General features: G+C 37.4%; 1 long non-coding RNA gene across 1 annotated transcript in view; it reads right to left on the bottom strand.

Annotated features, from left to right (window-relative positions):
* Positions 1 to 236: 236 nt before the first annotated feature.
* Positions 237 to 18,117, bottom strand: part of LOC143673498 (uncharacterized) — a 47,153-nt gene continuing 29,272 nt past the window's right edge. Inside the window, exons 3-4 of the long non-coding RNA XR_013170409.1 lie at positions 10,799 to 10,882; positions 237 to 378 (exon numbers count right to left, since the gene is read on the bottom strand). This is a non-coding gene — a long non-coding RNA (uncharacterized LOC143673498). The remainder of the gene's footprint in view (positions 379 to 10,798; positions 10,883 to 18,117) is intronic.

Here is an 18,117-nt window from a genome sequence, read left to right as displayed (position 1 = left end):
TTGCTGTGAGTATTAAATGAGCAACACAGATAAAGCCCTGTCAAAGAGCCTGGTTAGCTACCATCAACGTTATCGTTATCATCATCATCATCATCATCATCATCATCATCATCATCATCATCATCATCATCATCATCATCATCATCATCATCATCATCATCTTTAGTCTTGCTGACTCAGCTTTACAATGTTCCTCTGAACACCCTGGGAAACCCTCGGTGCCCCAAGGTGTGCTGCAGCAAGCGGGTTGGTTCTGAAGCGCAGCAGCCTCTTTTGTCTTTTTCTCTTTTAACCTGCATTCTTCAAGCACTTACCAAGTGCCAGTCACCATGCTGTAAGCCCTTCGCAGAGATTCCTCGTGCACACCTCCTGGCAACTCTAATAGATAGAATAGATACCATTATAATTTCCATTGTATAGATGAGGAAATTAGAGTTTGGAAAAGTTAATTTGCTTATAGAATTAAAATCAAAGGGTTCTAAAAGTGGATGGACTTAGTATATTTTGTATTAACTATGTTTGAAGTGGGCTAGTGATTTCAGGACTAATTGTGATAAAATCTCTTCAGGACTGAAAGATTTTATATTTCATGTAGTTGGCAACAAGCAGCTGAGGTGTGGAGATCACACAACCAGTTGTGTCCAAACCATGATCAGACTGTTTCCAGAAGGCCCATCCACTTCAGTGCACTGATTTTCATCTTAATATTATTTTACGTAATGAACAGATCCTTCAAATGTGAAAATATTTAAACCATGCATTCCTCTCAGAGTATGAGTTTCTTCAGCTAGGCAATCATAGACTTAAACAGGAAATTAATAGAAGGGAGAAAAGGAATACTTGGGATAGGGTTTTAATTTAATTTAAAATTAAACCCAATTGCTTTAAGTAAGGAACATCTTAAAAGATGGCATTAAAGTTATACTCCAGAAGCCACAAATATGATAAAAGGTTTAGGGTGCCTGTTTTGCCAGACATTTTTCAATCCCATTTTCTTTCTAGTGTTAAAAACTAGCACAAAACTGAGGAAATTAAAAAATCTTCTCCTTTCAGCTGCTCTAAGATTTCTCCTGTCTTAAGCCTGAATTCTGTAGGGCAGAGTAGAAAAGGGAATTACCTGTCCCCTGCCCCTGCCACACTTATTATTCTCCTCACCACTAGCACACACAATTATTCTTCCCACAATTCAATCTCCTTTTTCTTTTTTTCATCTATTCTTCCTCACAATCTCCATTCCCTCCCCCAAACCTAAACATCAGAATTTGGCTCAGTGACATTCACCCAAGATCAAAGTTAAATGATAATTTCCATGAAAACCAAAGTAATTTCAGTCTGGCTTCCTCTCTCAGAAAGCCTGGGTTTCATGCCAGTGAAACACTCTTCAATTCCACACCTCCCCTTCTTCTCAGGATGAAACTTCACTCTCCCTCTTCCTTTCTTCTGGTGTCTCTTCACTTACAGCACATTACTGCTTTTCAGCAGAGATTGTGTTAAGTAAGGAAAGTGTCAGCAGACACTTCCAGCTTCAAATTAAAGAATTTAGCTACTTTTAGTCTCTCTTGAAGATCAGCAATGCCTATGAGTTAGAAGGTGTTTTAGTTTTCCTAGCTGCTCATGATTTTGATTAGCAAGGTGACACTTTCTTCTCTAAGACTGTGGTGTTCTGGCCTGGCAGCCAGTGGTCTTTGGTCCTTGGCTTTTCTACAACCATGGCGATGCACATGGCAGCCTCTCCTGGCTTCTCTGTCCATCTGACTTTCACCTCTGCCTATAAAGGACTCCAGTGTTCTGAATAAAACCCCATCCTGATGCAGTGGGGCCACACCTGAACATCTTGAAGAGATCTTATCTAAAATGGGTCCACACTCATCAGAACATGGGTCAAGACCAAGAACATGTCCATACTGGGTACTCAGTTTAATCCAACACAGAAGTCTTGAGGCTAAGGTAGAGGTAAAAGCAGTAAGAAGGGAGAGGAGGGAAACTTGGAAGAGAGAGAGGGAGAGGAGATGAAGTGGAGATGGGGGGGAAATTCAGATTTAGTGACTATGTCAGGTACCATTGTAGGTATGAGAAGCATACTCTCAATAAACTTCAAGTTCACAGAATTTTCAATGTCACAGAGCTAGTGAATGGCTTGTTAAACTACTAACCTGAGGCCGTCTGACCCAAGTCCAGTTTTATGCAAGGGTGTAAGATCAGTGACATAAATATGGGCAGAGTGGGAGAGGCTCTGTGCAGCCCCATGATACCACCTTTACACAGTTCTGTTAAATTATCCTAAACTATTTTAAGTACGGGCCAAAAGTAACTGCAAACAAACTAGAGTCTGGATGAGGACGCTGCTCCCTTTCCTTGTCTCATCATCCCTCCCTGCATAATCATAGGTATATGCCCAAGGAGCTCCTTTATTGTGGGAAAGATGAGGAGGGATGATTTTGCTCTTAATTGAAGAGGGAACCCTTTCTGAAGTCATGGATACTTTTTTAGGACACTAATAGAAGCCATTATTAATAGAGCTCTTCGAATGCAAAAATATTTAAAAGTCACAAATCGGAAAGTTAACTGATAAAAGGAGGATTTCGTATTTCCCTTTGGACAAGATGTCATCTGAGAAGTTTCATACACATGAAAATAATTTCTTCTCCAGAAATGGAAATATAATTCTTTATATAGTTGGGAAACACCTTCAGAAAGGAAAATTATAGCTTTTTTTCTATTTGAAAGGAAGTCAAAGGAAAATAACAAATTCTTAACACAGGCAATCTCCCTAAAGTTACCTCCAGTAGGAAAGCTCATTTTGTATTTTGTAAGTTTTATAAGGAAAACGTTCAACTCCAATAATTAGCTATTTTAGAATTATTCCTTGCGTGTTCAATTCATTTGTCAAGAATAGCATACTACAATGGGATGCAGCCTGGTCCCAATAGGAGTTAGGAGGCATTCACAGATTATGACATGAAATGTTCATCTATCCATTATTAAAAATGAATGTTTTCTTTTGCTACTTTTCTGCCTAGTGGGATTTTTTTTTAAAAAAAGATAAGGAACAGTACTTGTTTCATTTTGCTAAAGCTGCTGGAATGCAGTATACCAGAAATGGGTTGGTTTTTTCAATGGGAATTTATTAATTTTAAAAATTCATAGTTCTAGGGCCATGAAAATGTCCAAATTAAGGCATCATGAGTAAGAAAACTTCTCAGAGAAAAGGCTGCTGGCATCCAGAGTTCCTCTGTCACATGGGAAAGCACACGGCAACATTTGCTGGCCCTTCTTCCCTGACTCTGGGTTCAATGGCTGTCCTCAAAATGTCTCTGGGCATTTCTTTCTTTCTTAGCTTCTCCTGGGGTGTTTTCTTTCTTAGCTTCTCTAAACTCTCTCGGCTCTGAGAACTTTCCAAAATGTCTCTCCCTTGAAGGACTCCAGTGAGTGGATTAAGATCCACTTTGAATGGTCGGGGTCACCTCTCCATGGAAACAACCTAATCAAAAGGTCCCATGGAACACTAGGTCTGCCCCACAAGAGTGGATTAAAAGAACAAAAGCATTTCTGGGATACATAGCAGATTCAAACCAGCACAGTACTCTACAGATTTATTAAAACAAATATATACACCAAATCCTAGAGTATATATTCAATATAATATTGGCTTGACATGAGGTCCTGGCTTAATAAGAATCAGGATAGCAGTTTTCTTGATCTGATTAGGCAGGAAAATAAAGAAAAGTAAGTAGAACTAACACTTAATGAGCACACCGAGGGGCCCTCTGTGGAGTTCTTCTTGGCTCCAGTTCTTCGTTCTTGGATACCCCACCCTGCATCCATGCCTGCTGCCATGAAACTTGGCAGTGCTCTTCCACTCCTCCTCTGGCCTCAGCCTTAAGACCTACTTTGGCCAGTAGGATGTTAGGAAAGGTGGTACAAGCAGAGAACTGAAAAGTGTTTATGTTTCCATTTGTCCTTTCTTCTGCCATAGCCCTGAGCACATGTCCATAGTAGCCTGCTGGGAGATGAGAGATACATGCAGCACTGCTATCACCCCAGTTACTCCAGGTGAGGCCATCACCTGCTGATCCTCACACCTATGAGTAAGCCCACCAAGACCAGAAGAACTGCTGAGCTGAGCCATGACCAGAAGAGTATCCTAGCATCTGCCCCCAGATGTATGAATCTTAAGTGCTTATTTTTGTGTGGTTTTGTGGTGGCTTGTTATACAAAATTAATGTTATGGTAGATAACTGATATAAAACGTAGAGAGAAGAAATGACTTCTGGACATCATAACATATTGTAAATTGTGATGCATGATATTTGAAAGCTACAGTAGGGATTTGGGTTAAGATGAACTCATGCCTTATAATGTAAGCCACATCTGGGTAAGTAGGAGAATGACTCTCACTTAAAAGATGAGGTTATTTCTGATATTAATCACTCAGGGAAAAGGAAGCTCTCTCCAAACAGAAACTGAATGTGAAAGTATGGGTCATAGTCAAGTGGGTGAGATGTCAGGGTCTCTTTTGGACAGGAGCTTTGGTCTAGGATGGGATTCCTCTAAGGGACCACTCAGCATGGCTTGTGCTGTGTGGGGACTGATCAGGAACAGAGAAGTGAAGGACCCTGGAGGTTCCATGCAATGATGATGGTGAGACGATGATAGCAGGCACCTACTAAACTGATGAGTATTATGTGCCAGGGGCTATACTCAGCTCTTGATATATAACAGTTCATTTACTCTTCAAAACCATCCTAACAGGTAGGTATTAATTTTTCCTCTTTTTTTTACACAAAGAAACTGAAACTCCGAGTTCTTAAGTGACTTGCCAAGGAAAGATGCAATTAAAGAATGGAGCTGGGTGGTTACCAATCTGGTGCAAGACTCTCTATGCCGAAGGGTTTATGGCCTTGCAGCAAGCAAGCTGCGTTAGGACCAGAACTTTATACTTTGTAAGCTGGGTTGTCCATATTCCTTGTATTCTGTTCTGACCCTTCATGGGTAGGACTTTAGTCTTCATGAAGGCCAGAGTGTTAGTGTTAGAAGCTCTCCTCCTTGTTGACCCACTATGAGGCCAGTGTCATGGTGGCAGCAGTAAAGGAAAAGACAGAGACAACTAGAGTGGGAATGAGAGCAAGAGAGAAAGCAAGGAGAACATTCTGATGAGGAGGTAAGCTTACCTGACAGAGTCAAGTGTCATTCAGAGACATTGCCTCTTCCTCTTTCCCTAGGAGAATTTTGAACTGGTGCTATTCCTTAGAGATTCTGAGTTTAAATTTATTTAAGTTAGTTGAATTTCTTTATGTTTGTATGTGCCAGGCACTTTGCTAAGCATTTCACATACATTATGCATTGAATTCCAACAACAACCAACAACAACCCTTCAATATGAAAGATATTTTTATCCTTAGATTTAAATCTCAGTGCTACTCTAAGTGTGGTTCCCAGACTGATGATGGGCTGTGGGCTGTTTCTCTCTAGTCCACAGTAAAATGAAGCAGAAATTGAGAGTGGGTGTTTAGAAATTTTTAGCAATGAGAGTAATTGTCTGCCTGTGGAATCTAATACTCTAAAATTAGCGTGTATTTTGTATGTCTATGTTTTTCACTTTTTAATAATTCACTCAAAACACTTTTCCTGAAATGAACTGGATATTTTAAAAAGTAGTTTGAGCATAACCATTCTAAATAATGGAACTGAGACTCAGAGAAATTGAATACCTTGTAAAGTTTCAGTACAAAGAGGTAGGGCAGGACTCAAACTCAGGTCTAATCTGATGCCCACCAAATCATTTACTTTTATTAAAATTAATATCCAATTTGACTAAGACTGTGCCAGCCCACACTGTCTCTTTAAATAATCATACTAAGGTTGACTTTTTGGAGGATGGAGTAAGGGTGGTAGCCTTGGGTCTTTATATTGATGATCAGTCAAGTCATTGCAGAGCATAAAAAATTGAACCTTAGAGCTAGACTTAAAAAAAATCAACATAGTGCTACCAGTGCGATCTGATAGTAGGCACAGCTCATGGAATTCATCTGAGACATGATTCGCACAAAGTAAATAATATTATTTTCCTTAGCAACCCTTCCAACTCCCTAAGGAAGAAAATAGGACATACATAAAATTCATTTAAGAAAAATTGTCTAACAGCTCCTACATTCAATGAAGCAGCTTATTTTGTAGTTTAAAATTCAGAGGAATTTCTTTGCATATGTTAAAATCATGCTGCAATTTTGGCAAGGAAAAAAAAGACAGACACAGGCTTCGGAATAAAACACATTTAGATTTGGGTCCTGCATTTGTCATTTTCATGATCTGTGACTTTGGACACCATGCTGACATTTCTGAACTTTTAATCTCATTTATAAAATAAAAATAATTCATACTGCATAGGATTTGGGAACAGTTTAATAAGGTAGCTCATACAAATTGCTCTCATCGAGTATGAAGTAGGAGAATTATTACATAAGGTATGCCAAAACCAGATACTTTTTTTTCATTTGAAAAATTTAATTGCATAATTCTTAGAAGTTGTGTAAAGTAAAAATAACAAAACATTAATCAATTACAGAGATTTACATGAAGACAATTTTAGAATTTATTACATTTAAAAGCATATTCATGTTAACCACATATTTATGACATCACAGAAAAAATAGATGATTTAGACTGCAGAATAATAAATAGTAAATGAACATGTTTCTCTGCATGGGGAACAAATAACTTAGAGAAATTCCTCAAAACCAGATGCTTTTAAACATCTTGTTTGAGATCCTGTCAAATGCTCTGGCTGTACAATCTCAAAATAATTAATTACAAGTTTTTTTTTTTCACTATTAGTTTTTCTTCAGCAAATTAGAAAGCAAGGTTATTTGACTCAATTTTAAAACTTGAGTTAATGGAATAGTTTGCATGTTTTGTTTTCATGTATGAAGAGCCAAATAACACAGGATGATATTCTTGTCTACTGTACACTAAAAATTATTTATATTGAATTTGTCATCTACTCATTTTCATAGATTACTGGATGATCTTATTTCACATGGATGTTCGATAAGTCAAACCTGATTGTGCAATATATCATTTCTGGCATATGGTAAGCACTGAAAATATATTTTCCACCTTATTCCACTTTATTTACAAGTGCTACAATTTTTAGATCAATGTCACTGTATGTTTTGATTTGATTATGCATAATGATTCCTCATTCTGAGCTCTTTAACTGTAGGACTTACCAGAATGAATGAGATCATTTGTACTTTGAAAATGGAAATATGGGCATCGGTAATTTAAAGCTGCCATGAATTTGCCCTGAGACCTATGTTGAAATGTCTCCAAATGAATGATAATAAAATAACTACGACAAATGATTCTCAAGGTCTGTACTCCAACTAGTTTCTGAAGCAGCATGGAGCCTTTGGCATTTCCTCGGTAATTGGCCCCTAAATTGTGTCAATAAGTGCTTGTGTACTCTTTATAGTTTTGCCTGTTTTTTGCCTTTAACCATTCCAATATTCTGTTCTGAGCAAAACACAAACCTGTGCTTTAGAACATTAATTGGTTTTTCTTGCAATGTCCCAGGGGGTCTGAAGTCAAAGCCTCTTTCGGGAGCTCATTTCAGGCAACATTGGAAACTGTTTCCGAACATCGCAACAAGGATTAATGTAAAAACTACCTGGAAATGTTTAGCAATTTCATTTCTACCATTGGGCTGTCATTTTGTTTGAACCTACATATTTTAGGTCCTTCCAGAGCAGACATGAAAACTAGTTCACAGGATTATTTAAGTATTAAATGAGATTATGTACTTTCCAAATGATCACTAATATACAAAGGATATATAAAGGTCAGATACTGTTATTGCATAGGATACTTTTACTTCCCCCTGTCTCCCTCCCCTCATGGCTGCCACAGCCAAATGTCTACTCAAAGGGCAATGTCTTGAGCAAGAAGGAAGGGATGGAAGGTTTTCTCACAGTTATCTTTCTTTTTGTCAGGCATAAAAATATTTTCTATAAGTCCCCACCCCAGCAGATTTCCCTTAAATTTTCAGTGGCCAAAACTGGTGCACATACTTATCCCCAGGAGAAGGCAATGAGTTTACAAATTGCAGGCAAGGGCAAGCAGGATGACGATGTTTGATTTAGGCCAAAGGAATATAAATTGGTCTGATTTAAAGGTCTGAGATATCTAGTCTATGGTCCCCAGAGCCTAGTTCAGCTTTTTGTGGGTCTCTTACTTTTTCTTTTTTGTATGCTGTATGGTGGGGTCACATTTCATTCTTTTTTCATATGAGTACCCCATTATTGCAGCACCATTTCTTGAATTTTTTGTTTTGTTTGTTTTCTTTCTTTCTTTGTTTATTCAGGGAAGTGCACGGGCCAGGAATTGAACCTGGGTTTCCCGTATGGTAGGCAAGAATTCTACCACTGAACTACCCTTTCACCCCACTCTTAATTTTTTTTTTTTTTTTTTTTTTTGCATGGGCAGGCACTGGGAATTGAACTCAGGTCTCCAGCATGGCAGGTGAGAACTCTCCCACTGAGCCACCATGGCCCGCTCTCCTTACTTTTAACTTAGTACTCACTGGACAGCTTGACTCTATATTCTGATTATGCTATGTACATATATTTAGCATTTCCATGAAGGAAAAATAGCAATCTCAAAAAAATTCCCCAAATGTGCTGGAATTCTGCTTCTTGGATTCTTCCAGGTTCATTGCCTTCCTTACACCCTTAGCCTATTAAGGCCCACACAGAATAGGGGAAAATAATGACCTTGGAGTCAGATGGATCTGAGTCTTATTCATCATCCCATCACATCTTACTTTAGTCAAGTTATGGAATATCTTTAGACCTCGGTTTCCTCTTCTGGACAAGGGAGATAAAGATATCTGCTTCATAAAGTTTAGCACAGAATAAAATTTACCCAGTATATAGTAGGCATCCAAAAAATGATCTATTTTTAAAATTTTCATTCTCATGCCACACATCAATTCCTGTGATTGCTCCATCTCTAAGACTGGTCCAGTTCTTTACTCGGTTCACTTGAGTTGGAGACCTGGTTTTGATGGCTTAATTTACCTTTACTCTTTCAGGGCACGTTCATTGCTTCTGATATCTGCTATCAGTCTATTGATTCCAACACTGTTTTAGATAAAAGATGCTCAGGTCCCTGTGCCCCCATCTGAAAGACACAGCAAAATAAATGCCATGTGTGTCGGTTTGAAAGGATTTATGTACCCTAGAAAAGCCATGTTTTAATCCTAATCAATCTTGTGGGAGCAACTGTTTCTCTTAATCCCTATTCAATAATGTAGGTTGGAGACTTGATGAGGTTATCTCCTTGGAGATGTGACTCACTCAATTGTGGGTATGAACTTTTGAATAGAGGGAGATGTGACTCCACCCATTCCAGGTGGGTCTTGATTACTTTACTGGAATCCTTTAAAAAAGGAAGCATTTTGAAAAAGTCTAGAGATTCTGAGAGAGCAGAGAATGACCACAGAATGATGAGAGCCATGAAGCAGAGCATTCACACCACCAGAGACCTTTCATGATGAAGGAATATGTCCCCAGGGGCGCTTCATGAAACAAGGAGCCAGGAGAGAAAGCCAGCAGATGCTGCCAAGTTTGCCATGTGCTTTTCCAGTTGAGAGAGAAATCCTGAACTTCATTGGCCTTTCTTGAGTGAAGGTAATCACTTGATGGTGCCTTTTTTATAGACCTTCTTTAACTGCAACATTTTCTTGTCCTTAGAACTCTAAACTAGCAACGTATTAAATTCCCCCTTTTAAAAGCCATTCCGTTTCTTGTGTATTGCATTCTGGCTAAGCTAGCAAACTAGAACACCATATAAATGTGAAAAAAAGAGAAACAGAATGTGCATAGAAGAAAGTGCAGCAAACATGAGCAAAGTCCAACTGCAGTTATATCAAAGGCTGGGCAACACTCTACTCGCAATCAGTATCATAGGTCCTGGCAATACAAATTGGGATGTATTAGTTTCCTAGCACTGCTATAACAATTTACCACCAATTTGGTGGCTTAAAACAAGAGAAATATATTCTCTACAGTTCTGGAGGCCAGCAATCCTTGGCATCCTGTGGCTTATATAATTCTGGCCTCTGTCTCCATCTTCACATGGCTTCTTCCATGTATGTCTCTGTTTCTGTGTCTCCTCTTTTCTTATAAGAACAACAGTTATATTGGATTAAGGGCCCACACTACTCCAATATGACCTCATTTTAACTAATTATATCTGTAATGACCCTTTTCTAATTAAGGTCACATTTACAGTTACTGGGGATTGGGACTTCAACATATCTTTTTTGGGGACTTGAAGTATAACAAGCAACACGGACAGTGAAACTTCGGAGAATGGCATCATCTAGTACGAAACAAGAGAGCTATAGGAACAGAGAATGATTACAAGAGACAGCAGACCAGAAAAATATAAAGAGAAAAGGGCTTTAGTTTGACTGAAGCCATTCTGGTAAGTGAACTGTTGAGAAAAGATTTGGAAGCCCAAGAGATATTAATATTTCTGTATCTTTCCTTGAAAAATAAGGAAACACTTATAATTAGTTGTATTTTAAAGATTTAGATACCTGGTCATTTTAAAAAATAATCTTTTCCAAGGTGTGTGTTTTAAGTTATACTCAAGTATTCTAAAAATTTAATTTCTTTTATTTGGGGATGTAAATATCATCAAAAGAAGCCAAGTAACATCTCTGCAATATCTAATACAGTTCAATCTGGTTCTTACCAAGGATTATCCTTAATTGGGTTACCTGGACTCTTACCTTCAGGGTACCAGAAATGAGGTCAAATGTCTCACAAGCATTACTTGCATTCACCTGCTGTTGAAACCTTGTTTAGAACTTAACCTAGGAACAAAAGCATAAAATACTTCTTGGTTGGACATATTTAACATGGTTGTCAACTCATTTCTTTTTTTTTCTCATTTATAATTTTTATGTTGTTTACATTTTGAAATAATATTTTGAATACTTTGGATTACATGAAATGTATAATTAAAATTAATTTTGCCTGTTTCTCTTTACTTTTTTAAATGCAATTTTGTTGAGATATAGTCACATGCCCTGTAATCCATCCAAAGTACACAATCAGTGGCTTGCAGTATCATCATATAGTTGTGCATTCACCACCACAATCAATTTTATAATATTTTCATTACTCCAAAAAAAGAAATAAAGATAAAAAAGAGAACCCCAATATCCCATACCTTTTATCATACCTTTTATCCCCCTCATTATTATTTTTTTTTTGCTGTATTTTATCACTTGTCTACCCATACACTGGATAAAGGGAGTGTTAGTCACAAGGTTTTGACAATCACACGGTCACATGATAAAAGCTATATAGTTATACAATCATTTTCAAAGATCAAGGTTACTGTATTACAGTTCAACAATTTCAGGTATTTCCTTCTGGCTATTCTAATCAACTAGAAACTAAAAAGAAATGTCTATATAATGAGTCAAAAACCATAATCATTTGTTAAATTCTAACTTCTCAGTTACACCTCGTCCCTATCATTTGATCATTCTCTCAATCCTCAGGGATATCTGGGCAATGACCATTCTAACTTCTTCATGCTGGAAAGGGGTGTTGACCTTATGGAGAAGAGGAATGAAACTTGGTCAGCTCATTTTTTTAGACCATATACTTGGATTCTACGCATGTCCCCACACCAGCTGTTGAGAATGCTACTACACACCTGATATTCGGTTTGTCTACCTTACTGGTTTTTTTGTTCCACTGCTTTGTCTTGTGTTCTTGAAGAGCAATTGTTTGGTTTGTTTGGTTATGGTTGTTGCTGTTGTTTTTGACTGCTGGCCAAGGGTCCTCTATCTCCCACTTTACCATTTCCCAAGAGATTTGCATCTTATGGTTATAGGCAGCAACATTTCTTCTGACTTCAATTATAGATATACCCTCCTAACTGGCTTCTGGTATATCCCAGACTGATCCAGTCCTCTGTGGGTCCCTGCCTGGAGTTACCAGTCTACTTGAAATCCCCAGCTTTCAACCCTGAATTTATGACCTGCTCCTCCTTTCAGCTCTGGGTATTATTACACGCCTCCCCAGATTCTGAGCTGTGTTTTAATACAAACTCCTCTTCACATAAATGAGAAAGTAGACAGTAGGGAAAAAAGCAAGCATCTCATCAACTCTGTTGTGCTTTCTAGGACTCAACATCAGAGAGGTGAGTATAAAGCTTCACACTGAATGCTTGCTTAGAAAAGTTCCCTTTTTCTTTCATTAGAACACTCATCTCTCCCTACCTGTTAAAAGAATTACAGCTCCTAGATTTAGAACATGATCAATTTCATTTCCATAGACTCTATAGAGAAGTAACTTTCGTATCATTAAATCTAAATGATGATGATTATGATACTACTGCTACTACTACTACTATTGAGTGCTTACCTTATTCCAGCTCCTCACTCCAACCCTCTAAGGTAACACTACTGTCATTTCCACTTTATAGATGAGGAATCTGGGAATCAGAGAGTCAAAATAACTTACCTAAGGTCACACGGCAAACATTTGTCAGAGGCAGAAATCAAATGTACACATTCTGCCTTCAGAGTTTGAGTTCCTAATCACTATGCTACATGCTGCCAGTTTAGTATGGCACTTGGGATGGATATTTAATCAAACAAATCATAAAGGATATATAAGTTATGGATTTTGATGGGGAGTTGTCAAAAAAGAGCTTAATGGAATTTGAAAAAAATGTTGCCTATAGGAAAAAAAAATGTTGCCTATAAAAATAAGGTAATTTCTGCTCTATCCAAATGGAAGATCATGGGAATGTGTGAAAATGCCATGAGAAAACATGTAGTCATATATTTATCCTAAAGTGGCATATTTAAATGATTACAGACTTAGGGTGCTTTCATCATCTTCAAATTGAAGGACAAATTTGGCAGGAATCCCTAGAAAGCTAAATCTGTGATACAATTTTCAATTTCCTAGCAACATTTCTTTTAATAATTATGGTGGCTAATAGTAGGTGTGACTCCTTACATGTACATAATGTTTTATAGTTTATAAAGCACTTTTATATGACTTTTAAAAATTCTTATCTTCCAATAGTCATTTGAAAAAGAACAGGTCAAACAGCTCATTTAATTAAATGAGCAAAACGAGGCACAATAAATTAAGTAACTTGTCCACAGTAACACCAGTAGCTGAGTAACGACATCAAGGGCAGTTCCCAATCTGTGGACTCTTAGTCTATAGCCTTGGCATTAAACTATAAGTGGGTCCAAAATAAATTAATTTAGAGATGCTTTTAATATCTGGAAAATAAAATAGAATAAGATTTTCTAGATTTTCTAGAATGACTAAGAATTACCTTGAATAAATATGTCAGTTTGAGGCTATTGGGTAACCTCCAAAAGCCATGTTCTTTAATCCCCATTCAATATTACTGGGTGGGATCTTTTTGTTTGTTTCCATGGAGCTGTGACCTACATAACTGTGGGTGGTAACTATTTTTTTTTATTTTTAATTTTTTTTAAAATACCAAAAAACACCAAACGCAAACATTCTTAACTTTTGATCATTCTGTTCTACATATATAATCAGTAATTCACAATATCATCACATAGTTGCATATTCACCATCATGATCATTTCTTGAAACATTTGCATCTATTCAGAAAAAGAAATAATAAGAAAATGGAAAAAAATTCATACATACCACACCCCTCACCCCTCACCCTCATCCATCACCAGCATTTCAATCTAAATTTATTTTAACATTTGATCCCCCTTTAGTCATCTTTATTCCATATGTTTTACTTGTCTGTCGATAAGGTAGATAAAAGGAGCATCAGACACAAGGTTTTCACAATCACACAGTCACACTGTGAATGCTATATCATTATACAATCGTCCAAAGAAACATGGCTACTGGAACACAGCTCTACATTTTCAGGCAGTTCCCTCCAGCCTCTCCACTACATCTTGACTAACAAGGTGATATATCTTTTTTTTTTTCACATGGGCAGGCACTGGGAATCGAACCCAGGTCCTCTGGCATCACAGGCAAGCATTCCTGCCTGCTGAGCCACCGTGGCCCACCCACAAGGTGATATTTATTTAATGCATAAGAATAACCTCCAGGATAACCTCTCCACTCTGTTTGGAATCTCTCAGCCACTGACACTTTATTTTGTCTCATTTCACTCTTCTCCCTTTTGGTCGAGAAGATTTTCTCAATCCCCTGATGCTGAGTCTCAGCTCATTCTAGGGTTTTTCTCAATCCCTTGATGCTGAGTCTCAGCTTATTCCAGGATTTCTGTCCCACGTTGCCAGGAAGGTCCACACCCCTGGGAGTCATGTCCCATGTAGACAGGGGGAGGGCAGTGAGTTTGCTTGTGTTGGCTGGAGAGAGAGGCCACATCTAGCAACAAAGGAGGTTCTCCTGGGTGTGACTCTTAGGCCTAATTTTAAGTAGGCTTGACCTATCCTTTATGGGGTTAAGTTTCATATGAACAAACCCCAAGACTGGGAGCTCAGTCTATAGCTTTGGTTGTCCACACTGCTTGTGAGAATATCAAGAATTCAACTTGAAGAAGCTGAATTTTCCCCCATTCTCACCTTTCCCCAAAGGGGACTTAGCAAATACTTTTTTATTCACTGTTCAAATCACTCTTGGATTTATCAGGGTATCACTCTGGACAAACCAACAAAATCTCATGTCCTACTCAAGGTTCCATGTACTTAATGTGTTCAATTAAGCTGTCTACATAAGTTATATTATGAAATGCACTAGTCAAAATATAAATTTTGTACCAAATAAACATTTTTTGCTTTAGTCTCACACATAAGGTGACATTTTAAAATATTAATTACCATATATTTTAGCACCCTGCAATACTGACATTCCTGTGTTCTTCCTCATGCAAAAATATTTATTTTAATTTGTACATTTAATCACTATCATTATACACTCTAGGCATTCCTAGATTAGACTATCTCAATCTTTATCGTCTATCTTTCTTCCTGATTTCATTTATGTCCCCAACCCTCCTCCCTCTATCATTCTCACATTCAGCTTCATTCAGTGTTTTAATATAATTGTATTACAGTTAGGTAGTATTATGCTATCCATTTCTGAGTTTTTACATTCAGTCCCGTTGCACAATCTGTATCCCTTCAGCTCCAATTACCCAATATCTTACCCTATTTCTATCTCCTGATGGTCTCTGTTACCAATGAAATTCTCCAAGTTTATTCACTAATGTCAGTTCATATGCATGAGACTGTACAGTATTTGTCCTTTTGTTTCTGGCTAATCTCACTCAGCATAATGTCCTTAAGGTCCATCCATGTTGTTACATACTTCATAACTTTATTCTGTCTTATGGCTGCATAATATTCCATCATATGTATATATCACAGTTTGTTTAACCTCTCGTTTGTTGATGGACATTTTGGCTGTTTCCATCTCTTTGCAATTGTAAATAATGCTGCTATAATGATTGGTGTGCAAATATCTGCTTGTGTCCTTGCCCTCGTGTCTCTTGAGTAGATACCTAACAACGGTATTTGCCGGGTCATATGGAAATTCTGTATTTAGCTTTTTTTTTTTTTTTTTTTAAAAGGAAGGAAAGACAGAGAAGGAAGGAAGGATGGAAGGAAGGAAGGGAGGAAGAAAGGGAAACATTTTTAAACATTTTCTTGTTTTATTATATTTTGTTTGTTTGTTTGTTTTTTACATGGGCTGGGGCCGGGAATCGAACCGGGGTCCTCCGGCACGGCAGGCAAGCACTCTTGCCCGCTGAGCCACCGCGGCCCGCCCCTGTATTTAGCTTTTTGAGGAACCGCCAAACTGCCTTCCACGGCAGTTGTACCATTTGACATTCTGTGGGTGGTAACTTTTACTTATGTATCTTCATACATTGAAGGTGGGTTCTCTTACTGGAGTCTATTTTGGAAAAAGTTTTAGAGCCAACAGAGCCCAAACAGCCAGAGAACTTTAGGGATGCAGAAGGAAAACTGTCCCAGGGGAGCCTTATGAAATGAGAAGAGAGAGCTAGTTGCCATGTGCCTTTCTAGCTGACAGAGGTGCTCTGCACCCATTGGCCTTCCTTGACTCAAGGTATCTTTACCTAGATGGCTTAGTTTGGATATTTTCATAGCCTTAGAACTGTAAACTTGCAACTTAATAAATTCCCCTTTTAAAAAGCCATTCCATTTCTGGCATATTGCCCTCTGGCAGCTTACAAACTAAAACAACAGTATTAGAGAAGTTTTTCATATCTCCAGAGAAGTTCTACACCACTAATTTTAGACTTATCTCTTATGCTATAAGTGTGCTCCCCTTTCTGTTCAGAAGAGGACACAATACTCTGATTTAACAAATAAGGGACAGATGCAGAAAATATTTTCAGTGTAAAACAAACATGGGACTAATGTCTAGACTGTACAAGGAACTCCTATGAGCAAAAATAAAAATACAGGACATTCAATAGGAAAATGACAAAGGATTTGAAAAATCAAGCAAAAAATGGGTATCTTAAATGACCACTATAAATGAGGAGATGGTCCAGCCTTTTAATAATCCTAGAAATGTATTATCCTCATCAATTTAGAAAAAAATTAGAGAAATGCATGAGACCAGTCAGAGAGAAGGCAGGGAAAGGAATCCTTGTGCACAACTGGCATGAGTGTGAGGTTACCACTTAGCATAGTTGTTCTGGAAAGAAGTACTTGGTGAAATTGATATATGGGTACTTTATAACCAGTTATCATGCTTTTGAGTATAAACCTGAGAGAAATCTCCAAACAGGTCCCTAAAGGAAAATGTATAGCTTTGCAGCACTTTTTGCTGGGAATGGGGGGGGGAACCCATTGAGTCCTTCATTAAGGGATTAGATGAGTAAAATGTGCAGGATACATTCTATAGTATATTGTGACCCAGCTAAAAGCAATAAATAGAAACAACTAGAAATGGAAATTTTAGTACTGAATGAAAAAAGAAATATCTAAAGTGTAAATCCACTTATGTAAATTGCAAACACATTCACAGATGGGGTTAGAAAATCATTACTGGATGCTAAATTTGGTGGATGAAAGTTGGATGAATAAGAGGACATTTACATAATCCCAGAATATTCCCTGATAAATTACTTATTAATCACAAAATGGAGAAACCAGGTAGGCACACCTTAACCAGATGAAAGTTAATATCACCAATATTGGAAACAACTGATGCTATGTGCCTCCCTATATGATGCATTGAGAAATACAATTAAATCAATGATATTCCTGCAAACACTGCATAACAAAGAAACACCAGACATACTCAAATTGAGGCACATACTACCAAATAATAGGCCCATACTCATCAGAAATGTTAATGTTATAAAAGACAAAGAAAGACTAAGAAATTGTTCCAGATTTAAAGAGACTAAAGAAAAATGCAAACTAAACATAGAAAGTGATCCTTGATTAGGTTCTCGGCCAGAAAAAAGATCTTATGAAGAAAAATATTGGAAAATGGAGTGAAATTTGAATATGAACTGTGGATTATACAAAAATATTGTGTTACGGTTAAACTCCTAATTTTGATATTTGTGCTATGGTTACATAAGCAAATGTCCTTGTGTTTAGGAAATATGTGCTGAAGTGTTAAGGGATAAATTTCCAACCTACATTCATGTGTTATAGGAAAAATATATGTTATATATCTGTATATATGTGTATAAGGAGAGTAAGGGAAGCAAATGGGGCAAAATGTAAATAATTGGTGAATTTAGGTAAAGGGTATATGTCAGCTTCCCTTTGCTGTTCTTTTTTTTTTAAATGCAATTTTATTGAGATGTATTATATAGTCAGAGCATCAAAATTGTACAATTAGTGGTTCACAGTATCATTATAATTGTGCATTCATTATCACAATCGAATTTGAACATTTTCATTACTCTCCCTAAAATAAAAATAAGAATATAAGTAGAAAAGAACACCCAAAACATCCCATACCCCCTCCCTCTATTATTTAATTATTTTTTGTCTTTTTTTTCTTACTCATCTGTCCATATGCTGGATAAAGGGAGTGTCATTCACAAGGTTTTCACAAT

The sequence above is a fragment of the Tamandua tetradactyla genome, chromosome 2 (assembly GCF_023851605.1).
Source record: "Tamandua tetradactyla isolate mTamTet1 chromosome 2, mTamTet1.pri, whole genome shotgun sequence".
Classification (NCBI taxonomy): Eukaryota; Metazoa; Chordata; class Mammalia; order Pilosa; family Myrmecophagidae; genus Tamandua; species Tamandua tetradactyla.
Note: the sequence above shows the minus strand (reverse complement) of the source record. Positions and strands in the feature narration are given on the sequence as shown.